This window comes from Sciurus vulgaris, assembly GCF_902686455.1.
Source record: "Sciurus vulgaris genome assembly, chromosome: 2".
Classification (NCBI taxonomy): Eukaryota; Metazoa; Chordata; class Mammalia; order Rodentia; family Sciuridae; genus Sciurus; species Sciurus vulgaris.
Window position 1 is genome coordinate 171,644,593 of NC_136462.1, and position 12,424 is coordinate 171,657,016.

General features: G+C 36.8%; 1 long non-coding RNA gene across 1 annotated transcript in view; it reads right to left on the reverse strand.

Moving 5' to 3' along the window:
• The window catches only part of LOC306655588, a 147,028-nt gene extending 134,918 nt beyond the window's left edge, over positions 1-12,110 (reverse strand). Inside the window, exon 1 of the long non-coding RNA XR_013762299.1 lies at positions 12,011-12,110. This is a non-coding gene — a long non-coding RNA (uncharacterized lncRNA). The remainder of the gene's footprint in view (positions 1-12,010) is intronic.
• Positions 12,111-12,424: the final 314 nt, after the last annotated feature.

Sequence of the window (12,424 nt, forward strand, 5' to 3'; positions counted from 1 at the left end):
GTCGGGAGGCGGGAGCAGAGGTGTAGGAGGCTGGTGGAGAGGATAAGCAGAGTGGGATGTGCAAACCAGCGCGTGGCAGCTGTTCATGGTGAATCCTATTCTAGCTCATGGCCATGTGTTCCAACTCTTTTGGAAAATTACCTCCAAATAACAGATCACGAAAGAGCAACTTCGACAAGCCCTATAATTTAGTCCCAAGAGGAAATTCTTCATTCATCAAGTATACCGGAGGCTAAATTAGCTCTATACCCAAGTGGGCCCTGGTTGGCAATTTTATGTGAGGGTAAGCCCTACCTTGGAGGGGAGGCCAGCCAAAAAGGCTGGTGGTCAAGGGCAGCCTGGTGCCCATCTGAGTCAGACCACATATTGTGCCACAGATAGGGCAGAGTCCCTAGGGAATAGCTCTGGGACTCAGTCTTTGTCACTAATTTTTTTTTTCCTCTCTCTCTCTCTTTTTTCCAGATACACCTTTTTAAAATTTATTTTATTTAATTTTATTTTTTTGAGTTTGAGTTTGTGGAGATTGTGTGAATATGCTTCTTTTCATCCTGAGGCCACTAGAATATTCTTCAGAGGAGGAAATAGATTTACCAGGAATATGAGATCGGATGGAAGTCAAATACAAACTTAAAAATAAGTCTTCAGCTTTGGTCTCAATATTAAGACAATCTACAAAATAGTTTCAAATATACATCTATTGTGCACAGATTTTTTTAAAATTTTTTATTTGTTTTAATTAGTTACACATGATAGTAGAAGACACTTGCACTTTGATACATCTTATATAATGGAGTACAGATTTTTGTTAATGGTTTTTTTTTTAACAAATCTATTCACAATCTAGAGTCATGTTCCTCTATTGGTGCCTGTTATAAACAAAATAAAAAAACAAAATCACCTTAAAAGACATTAGAGGACAAGTATGTTCAAGAATACACCCCTTTTCTTTCAGTCAAATCTTTCTTTTTGTGAACTTTGCTTTTTCTTTTAATTGAGAGGTAATTGAATTCCTCAGGAATACCAACCATGGTCTATAAATAAGCCAGAAGTTTTCTTCATACCTAATCAACATGTTGCCTAGAATAAGATACTTTTTTTACATTCCCCACATTTTAAGAAAGATTCTGCTAAAATTGGGCTAAGTTCTCAACCTAAAACAATTGTTCCTCTTCTTAGAAATCTGATTCAGAGTCTCTGATTCAGAGTCTCCGACTTATAATAAAACTATACATTTCTCACCTTTGCTATCTCTTCAGTAATCTAAAAAAAAAAAAAAAATGCCAACTTCATTTGGATTGTGAGACTTCTTTATCCTGTGATTTTATTAGCAGCTCTTCTCTCTGAAAATCAAGTCAGCTTTGTTAATTCCCTGAATGCAGCAGGCAGGATACATTTGAAAAAGAGCTTTACTAAATTGGGAGAAAATGATTCTGCAGAGATAGAATACAGAGGCTTTCACACATAGCAAAACAATGTTTCAAAAGTAAAATTAGAATTAAAAATACTATATATATATATATATGACTAAGTTTGAATAAGACTGTGCAAACAAACGGAGTTCATTGAATTGTGCAGCTTTGTCTATTTATTTCCTGTTTTCTGTACCCAGGTGCCTGTAAAGACTGACAGTGGCATTACATCTCCAAATTTTAACCTACTAGATATAAAAAAGGATTTGGCTATTCAAAGTACAGAATTCTTTGCTCTGCACAAAAGTCCACACTTATGAAATTATTGAAAATAGCCTGAGAAAATCTTTAAAATGATGAAATGCACTTAATATTAATTGGGCAAAGTATAATAGTTGTTTAATACATATACCTTCATCAGAGTATTTATGTCAAATGAAGCACTCCTGCAATTGTAGATTAACTTGACTATTCTTTTCAAATATCCCCCATCCCTGCCAGGGGTGAAGAGGGCAAGAAGAGGGCTCACAACTTACCAGAAATTGTGCATGGTCAGAGGAGAGAGGGAATAAAGCTGAATTAACTTCTCACCAGGTGCCATGAGTGTGGCATATATTTGACACTTTGCCACTGAAATGACAATCAGAAATAGGGCTGCTAGTTAAGTCTCCAGGACCATCCAAGGATCACGAGTCTCAAACTTCTTACAATTAAACTCACACTAAAATATTAGAGCATAACCACCAAGTGGTCTTCACTCACATTTGCGGAAACTGTGAGTCCTAGGCAGATAGGGACACTGTAAAGAAATAGATTCTGAGTGTGTCTAATGGGCACAAGTCCAAGGAGAACCCAGGTCTTCATCCTCATCTAGCTTACACACCACACAGACTTAAGTTAGACATTTGTCATTGAATAAAATCTCTACACATTGCTGTATTCCGGCATGAGGTCTCTCCTAAGAAAAAGCTCATCAGTTTGTGATAAATAGGTAAAAGATGGTGAAGTATAGCATCTTCAAACTGCTAAGAGAAATGCTGATATTGAAGCAAGTCAACCTCTGTCTCAATATAATTGCTGCATATTTTTCATTCATTTCACCAATAATCACTGGGGGTATATTAGATACTCAGGCTCTTCTATAAAGCATTTGGGATTTTCCTTTAAGGTGGTGTGTGTGTGTGTGTGTGTGTGTGTGTGTGTGTGTGTGTGTGTGTGTTGGGGAAAATACTATAAACAAGCAAACAAACTAGCAAGATCAAATCATATAGTGATAAGTACTGTTCAGAGTAGCGTGATGAACAAAAAAGTGAAATGACAATTTCCACAGATGGGTGATCATGATAAGCCTCTCTTGAGAGACAAAAGTGAGCGGAGACTTCAATGACAAGAAGGTATGAATTATAGGAAAAGCTGAAGAATGAGAGCAGGCACAGTAAACCACAAGTGCAAAGGCCCAAAGGCAGGAAGGAGTTTAGTATATTCTAGAAATAAATATCACACTAGTGTGGCTCAAACCTAGGGAGGAAGGAGAAATAACACCAGGAGAGGTCAGAGAGACAAGCATGAAGGAAGGGACCAGAGTCTGCACCCCTTGTCTGCCTAGGTAAGAGCTGGGCTTTTGCTTTAAGTTCATTGTAAAGTACCACAGGGTTTTAATGTGAGAAAAGACATGACATGATTTAGAATTTTACAAAGTCCTTCAGGTTTCTTGAAGAGTGTGTGTGAGATAAGAGAAGCCTATACTGTCTTGATATAGGCAAACAAAGATGGCAACTTGTATGGGAACCTGGGCAGGGAGAATCGGTCCATGTAACCAGGACACACTTTATTTAACTAACTAAGGTAACTTTTCATTGATCAGTAGGATGTCACACAAGAGAAGGAAGGACATTCAAAATTTTCTTGTTTGAGGTTGGCTCTTTTGGTTCTTTCCTTCCTAATCCATTCCACCTGTTCTACCAACTGACAATAGAAAAGTTCACAAAATGGCATTTATGGAATCTTTTTCTTTGCTCTTCCAAGTTATTTCAACAAAATTTCATATCACATGACATTTTGCAAAAAAAAAAAAAAAAAAGTGGTATAGTCCCCTTAGGACAATAAAGGACTATGATTTATTGACTGTTTTAAGTTTTCAAGTAAAATTTAAATTGGCAAGAAATTTAATTCCTTTAAATGACAGCGTGTTGAACAGGTGAAAAACAAAATGATGCTCCTTCTGGCCAAAATTCTGGAAATTTATAAACAAACTTCACAGAGAGCTGATCAACACTGAACACAGGGGGCATTGCCAAAAATCACTTTGTGAAATAAATTCACATAAACCTATATCCATGGGTCCCCAAGTCATTTTGAACCTTAAGGAGTTTGTGGCTGGGAAGATCCGCTGCCACCCTTTCATCTAGACTTTTCCAAATGCTTGAATGTTTGCCTAGTCATGTGGCAAGCTCTCTATAACATCATTGTCCAGTAGAAACATAAGGTGAGTCACAATGTAAATTTACTTTTTCATGTGGTCATTAGAACTAAAAGGTGAAATCAATTTCAATAAAATATTACATTTAACCAAATGCATCTCATGCTAGTGCTAGAATTTTTATGAATGTTTACATCAGTTGATAGATAAATAGCTCTCATGTGAACTCATAAGTGAATTCAGTAAAGTAGCAGGTTACAAGATCAATGCCCATAAATCCAACGCATTTTTATACATAAGTGATGAATCTTCAGAAAGAGAAATTAGGAAAACTACCCCATTCACAATAGCCTCAAAAAAAATAAAATACTTGGGAATCAATCTCACAAAAGAGGTGAAAGACCTCTACAATGAGAACTATACAACACTAAAGAAAGAAATTAAAGAACACCTTAGAAGATGGAAAGATCTTCCATGTTCTTGGATAGGAAGAATTAATATTGTCAAAATGGCCATACTACCTAAAGTGCTATACAAATTCAATGCAATTCCAATTAAAATCCCAAAGACGTACCTTACAGAAATAGAGCAAGCAATTATGAAATTCATCTGGAAGAATAAGAAACCCAGAATAGCTAAATCAATCCGTAGCAGGAAGAGTGAAACAGGGGGTATTGCAATACCAGATCTTCAACTCTACTACAAAGCAATAGTAACAAAAACGGCATGGTATTGGTACCAAAATAGAAAGGTAGATCAATGGTACAGAATAGAGGACACGGACACAAACCCAAATAAATACAATTTTCTCACACTAGACAAAGGTGCCAAAAATATGCAATGGAGAAAAGATAGCCTCTTCAACAAATGGTGCTGGGAGAATTGGAAATCCATATGCAACAGAATGAAACTAAACCCATATCTCTCACCATGCACGAAACTAAACTCAAAATGGATTAAGGACCTCGGAATCAGACCAGAGACCCTGCAGATTACAGAAGAAAAAGTAGGTCCAAATCTTCACCTTGTTGGTCTAGGATCAGACTTCCTTAACAGAACTCCCATAGCACAAGAAATAAAAGCTAGAATCAACCACTGGGATAGATTCAAACTAAAAAGCTTTCTCTCAGCAAAGGAAACTATCAGCAATGCGAAGAAAGAGCCTACAGAGTGGGAGAATATCTTTGCCAATCATACTTCAGATAGAGCACTAATCTCCAGAATCTATAAAGAACTCAAAAAACTCTACTCCAAGAATTCAAATAATCCAATCGACAAATGGGCTAAGGAAATGAATAGACACTTCACAGAAGAAGATCTACAAGCAATCAACAAACATATGGAAAAATGTTCAACATCTCTAGTAATAAGAGAAATGCAAATCAAAACCACCCTAAGATTCCATCTCACCCCAATTAGAATGGCGATTATCAAGAATACGAGCAACAACAGGTGTTGGCGAGGATGTGGGGAGAAAGGTACACTCATACATTGCTGGTGAGGCTGCAAATTAGTGCAGCCACTGTGGAAAGCAGTGTGGAGATTCTTAGAAAACTTGGAATGGACCCACCATTTGATCCAGCTATCCCACTCCTTGGCCTATACCCAAAGGACTTAAAATCAGCATACTACAGAGATACAGCCACATCAATGTTCATAGCTGCTCAATTCACAATAGCCAGACTGTGGAACCAACCTAGATGCCCTTCAATTGATGAGTGGATAAAGAAACTGTGGTATATATATACAATGGAATATTACACAGCCATAAAGAATGATAAAATTATGGCATTTGCAGGCAAATGGATGAAATTGGAGAATATCATGCTAAGTGAGATAAGCCAATCTCAAAAAGCCAAAAGACGAATGATATCGCTAATAAGTGGAGGATGACACATAATGGGGGGAGGGAAGGGTTAGTGTTAGGGTTAGATTTAGGGTTAGGGAGGGGGGCAAGTATGGAGGAAGGAAGCACTGTATAGAGGGTAAAGAGGGGTGGGAGGGGTGGGGGGAAAGGAAAAAATAACAGAATGAATCAAACAATATTACCTTATGTAAATTTATGATGACACAAATGGTATGCCTTTACGCCATGTACAAACAGAAACAACATGTATCCCATTTGTTTACAATAAAAAAAAAAACAGTTTTTTAAATAGCTGATTTTGGATCATATACATGACCCATTTGTTATTTATAAGTAGGCAGATGATAATTGCCCAAACGATTTGCAGTAATATAGAGTAAATAGCAGCCTTGACCTCTGATAAACGACATCCCTACATCCACATTTTAATGACCCACACCTTCATTTGGACTATTTTTTGCATTGTTAACTCTGCTATATACACTTGGAAAGAAAGCAGGGATACAATAAAAGAAAAAAAAAAGTCTTTTTTTTTTCAATACTAGGGTGTTTTGTTTTTGTTTTTGCTTTAGTCAAGAGTGAAGCTGGAAAGGGACAATAAAATTATTCCTTAAATATTTTTCAGGGCCATCCAATGTCCATGTCTGGACTTCCCCTTCCATGCTTAAATGACGACGACATTTTTTTTTCTCAATGAAGAGAATGTTTGGTATTGTCTGTGTGCACATAAGAAATTCATGACCAGGAGAGTTAAAATGATCTCTTTGGCATCCAAGGAGCACATGCTACCCAGCACCAGAGCTTGGAAGACACATCATTAACATCATCGTCATCCTGTGTCCTGGGGACAGCATGGCGACCATGGTCTTTATAGGCTGAGGGGCTTTATGAACCTCCTATGCATGGTGACCTGAACAGGTGACGCCAGTTCAATTAGTTTTCAAAGTCCATCTAAACATATTTATAATTATGATCTATTAAAACTGAAGTAACTCTGGTCAACTATGGATAGTCAACTATGGATGGATTTAAGTGATAAGAAATCAGATGGAATCTTCTGAAGTCACCTTGAAAAGAAAGGATGTCATAGGAGTATAAAACTCCTGAGTGATTGAATAATTCATTCATCTTTTCAATGACAAACAGAAGTTTTAAATTGACTTTTTTTTCTATATAGAGCATGACCAGCAAAATACATTTTCTAGAAGCACAGATAAAGACTTCACTCTTTTCTATGGCCTGAAAGACTCTGATAGAATAATAGTGGTGACTGATCATAAGTCAGAAACAAATTTTTTTGGCATCCTCAGACTGGCAGGTAAATACTTGAATAGTAAGGACATAAAAGTTGGGGACATTTGTTTTCTCCACCAAAGAAACATTTTATGGTAAGCGAATGAATGAATATACAACATAGGTAGTCACTGTTACCCTCTTTAGATGGTCATGTCTCTGTGCATGGTGGGTTTGGCTGAAGACTTCCTTCTGTCGCAATCCATTCCCATGAAGGAAGTCTTTAGGCAGATGCATACCTGAGCCAGTATTTAAAGCATGCATACAGTTGGGGCTGAAGCCACCTTCAGCCTTGATGCAGAGATAACCCATGAACTTATGCTGATCTTCAATTAATTCCATGGAAATTTAAGGGAACATGTAGCCACAGGTACAGTCAAAACTATAGTCTCTTTTTTTCTAAATGCTAGAATTAAGAATTCCTCTCATAAGCTTGATATGTCAAAGAATATTTTCAGTGAAGTTAAGAACAGATTAAAGTAACATGAGGTTAAATCTGGTGGTGAGTTTTGTTTGGTTTTACAATCTGGAGCAACAATCTATGCTCTTTATAAAATAATAAGCGTGAAATAGAAGGTTCTGTATTCACAATTAGCCTTTGCAATGCCTGACTAATAAGCCATTCCTGAGAACATGACCTTGGCTTACAGCATTGCTTTTGGGAGAAAACAGAATTCACGTTTTTATCAAGAAGTAAGATGAAATTGATTTCACCCTTCCTCTTGAGTCTTCCCCTTCCCTGTAACGTCCATCTTAATAATGGTACTGACTCAAAGCTCCCAAGTTGGCAGAGCCTATCAATTGCTAATTACAGTTCAGATTCCCTCAGCTCTTCCAAAGGATCATTTATTTTGTACTTATATCCTTCCACTGTCTCTCAACATGCCCCCCACCATGGAAAAATTCTATGCATTAGAAACTTTTAACTTACGTTGAGTCAAATTGTTTCACAACTTAAAATCGTTGGCCTTTAGTTCTTAGTAAATAAAGGACAAAGAGAATCCTCCTCACTAGAAGATAGTTACCAGGCAAACAATGAACATCTGATATGAAGCCAGCATTTAAGAAAGAACTGTTGAAGGAAAATGGCAGAACTAACAATTAGTAGATTAGACAAAGGGGAATGAAGGGAAGGAATGGGGGACAGGAATGAATCTGTCAGTGGAATCAATCTGTCCATGGAATGAATCTGACATAACTTTCCTATGTACACATATGAATACACCCTAGTGAATCCTACCATCCTGTAGATCCACAAGACTAGGATCCTGATTCGAATAAGAAATAGTACATGTTTGCATAAATATGTCAGAATAGATTCTACTGTCATGTATAACTAAAAATAACAAATAAAACATTTTAGAAACAGAGAATTAATTACTGAAGGGTACCTGTGTCTCTGTGCAATAGAAATGGAGTCCACAAAAGCAGAGGTAGGGAGGACCCTATGGAGGAGTCTAGATAAGCAGAGGTAACTAGGAGGGCTCTCCCCATACACAGCAGGAGGAAGTGCAGGAAGGCCAGACAATTGCAGGAATTTAGATTAAACCGCAGGTCAAATACAAAAGAACAGAGAAGATACCTGTGATATAGGTACATTGTTTTCACCAGTGAGAGCTATGCACTGTGTTTTAAATATCTGCCAAGTCTAAATCATTTTAGGAAGGGTAGTTCTCAAAAAAGATACCAATTTAATGCAAGCATTGTACATTTAATTCTTGTTTATTATTTAATTGGCTTTATGCTGACCTTGGACAGTTGTGTAGCACTTACATCAATGTGTATCCAATTTGATTTCTACGTGTATCAGCAATACTTCAGTTTTTTTTTTTTTCTAATTCAAATCATATATTTTAAACACATTTTTTAACTTTGTTCTTTCAATACCTGTTAGCAGTGGGTTATCTCATATCAGAAATTTTTGTAGAATCATACACACAATTAATGCATTTGCCTACAATGTCTAAAAAAGTATCAAATATCTCATGTTAATTTGAATCTTAAGCTTATCTCCACCTCTCAATTCAAAGCCAAATGGTCAATAATGTGTCAAGAAGGTCAGCAATACACAGGTGCTTACATTAAGAAGATAATACAAATTTCAAATAAACTCTACCACAGGATTTTTGGTATAATTGAGTAGTCCCAGAAATAAATAGGGTTAGCATTAAATCCCATGTTGTCTTTAATTTGGTTATATAAACTTAGATAAGTCACGTAAGGGATAATTTCCTCATGTGTAAACTGTAGACAATGAGAGCGAGAATTAAATATAAGAGGTCATCAAAAGCCTACCAACAAAGAAAAGTCCGGGACCAGATGGGTTCTCAGCCGAGTTCTACAAAACCTTTAAAGGAGAGCTCATTCCAATACTTCTCAAAGTATTCCATAAAATAGAAGAGGAGGGAACCCTCCCAAACTCATTCTATGAAGCCAATATCACACTGATACCTAAACCAGACAGAGACATAGAGGAAAGAAAATTTCAGACCAATATCCTTAATGAACATCGACGCAAAAATTCTCAACAAAATTTTAGCAAATCGCATACAAAAGCATATTAAAAAGATACTGCCCCATGATCAAGTGGGTTTCATCCCGGGGATGCAAGGTTGGTTCAACATCAGGAAATCAATAAACGTAATTCACCATATTAATAGACTTAAAGTCAAGAATCACATGATTATTTCAGTAGATGCAGAAAAAGCATTTGATAAAATACAGCATCCCTTCATGCTCAAAACACTAGAAAAAATAGGGATAGTGGGAACATTCCTTAACATTGTAAAGGCCATTTATGCTAAGCCCATGGCTAATATTATTCTAAATGGTGAAAAACTGAAAGCATTCCCCCTAAAAACTGGAACAAGGCAGGGATGCCCTCTTTCACCACTTCTATTCAATATCATCCTTGAAACTCTAGCCAGAGCAATTAGAGAGACCAAAGAAATTAAAGGGATACGAATAGGAAAAGAAGAACTCAAACTATCCCTATTTGCTGATGATATGATTATATACTTAGAGGAACCAGGAAATTCCACCAGAAAACTTTTATAACTCATAGGTGAATTCAGTAAAGTAGCGAGATATAAGATCAATGCACATAAATCTAATGCATTTTTATACATAAGTGATGAATCTTTGGAAAGAATAATCAGGAAAACTACCCCATTCACAATAGCCTTGAAAAAAATAAAATACTTGGGAATCAATCTCACAAAAGAAGTGAAAGACCTCTACAATGAGAACTACAGTACACTAAAGAAAGAAATTAAAGAACACCTTAGAAGATGGAAAGATCTCCCATGTTCTTGGATAGGAAGAATTAATATTGTCAAAATGGCCATACTACCTAAAGTGCTATTCAGGTTCAATGCAATTCCAATTAAAATCCCAATGACATACCTTACAGAAATAGAGCAAGCAATTATGAAATTCATCTGGAAGAATAAGAAACCAAGAATAGCTAAAGCAATCCTTAGTAGGAAGAGCAAAGCAGGGGGTATTGCAATACCAGATCTTCAACTCTACTACAAAGCAATAGTAACAAAAATGGCATGGTATTGGTACCAAAATAGAAAGGTAGATCAATGGTACAGAATAGAGGACACGGACACAAACCCAAATAAATACAATTTGCTCACACTAGACAAAGGGGCCAAAAGTATGCAATGGAGAAAAGATAGCCTCTTCAACAAATGGTGCTGGGAGAGTTGGAAATCCATATGCAACAGAATGAAACTAAACCCATATCTCTCACCATGCACGAAACTAAACTCAAAATGGATTAAGGACCTCGGAATCAGACCAGAGACCCTGCAAATTATAGAAGAAAAAGTAGGTCCAGATCTTCAACATGTCGGCTTAGGACCAGACTTCCTCAACAGGACTCCCATAGCACAAGAAATAAAAGCAAGAATCAATAACTGGGATAGATTCAAACTAAAAAGCTTTCTCTCAGCAAAGGAAACTATCAGCAATGCGAAGAAAGAGCCTACAGAGTGGGAGAAAATCTTTGCCAATCACACTTCAGATAGAGCACTAATCTCCAGAATCTATAAAGAACTCAAAAAACTCTACACCAAGAATGCAAATAATCCAGTCGACAAATGGGCTAAGGAAATGAATAGACACTTCACAGAAGAAGATCTACAAGCATTCAACAATCATATGGAAAAATGTTCAACATCTCTAGTAATAAGAGAAATGCAAATCAAAACCACCCTAAGATTCCATCTCACCCCAATTAGAATGGCGATTATCAAGAATACAAGCAACAACAGGTGTTGGCGAGGATGTGGGGAGAAAGGTACACTCATACATTGCTGGTGGGGCTGCAAATTAGTGCAGCCACTGTGGAAAGCAGTGTGGAGATTCCTTAGAAAACTTGGAATGGACCCACCATTTGACCCAGCTATCCCACTCCTTGGCCTATACCCAAAGGACTTAAAATCAGCATACTACAGAGATACAGCCACATCAATGTTCATAGCTGCTCAATTCACCATAGACAGATTGTGGAACCAACCTAGATGTCCTTCAATTGATGAATGGATAAAGAAACTGTGGTATATATATACACTGGACTATTACTCAGCCATAAAGAATGATAAAATTATGGCATTTGCAGGCAAATGGATGAAATTGGAGAATATCATGCTAAGTGGGATAAGCCAATCTCAAAAAACCAAAGGTTGAATGATATCGCTAATAAGTGGATGAGGACACATAATGGGGGGAGGGAGGGGTTAGTGTTAGGGTTAGAGTTAGGGTTAGGGAGGGGGGCAATAATGAGGAAGGAAGGACTGTATAGAGGGAAAAGAGGGGTGGGAGGGGTGGGGGGACGGGGAAAAATAACAGAATGAATCAAACAACATTGTTCTATGTAAATTTATGATTACACAAATGGTATGCCTTTACGCCATGTACAAACAGAGAAACAACATGTATCCCATTTGTTTACAATAAAAAAAAGAATTAAATAGAAAATTCATATAGAAAAGGGGCTCATAGAGTACCTACCATGTTGTAGTCATTCCCAAAAATCTTTAGTTCTTTTGTTCATTTTTTTCACTCTCACATCTTCACCAACATAAATAAAACAGTGAGTTGTTTCAAAATTATTGTTGATCAAAATAAAAGAAGTAGAAATTAGGATATATGTGGAAACTGATGTGAAAAAAAAATGAAATATATGCTTATTATCTAGTTTGCTTCTGACTCCTAACAAGGAACAAGTCCATTTATTTTCCTTGACTTCAGGCCTTTAAGCAGAGTCATTGTATATTTTGTTTTAATATTGATATTTGGAGCTGAAGATGAAATTCAGAGTGTCTGATTACGGGAGTGTCTGATTACGGGAATCCTGGGCAACCTATTGATGGGGTTAGGGAAAGACTGGTCGAAGTTTCTCATGTGAACCAGGTTGACCATCTT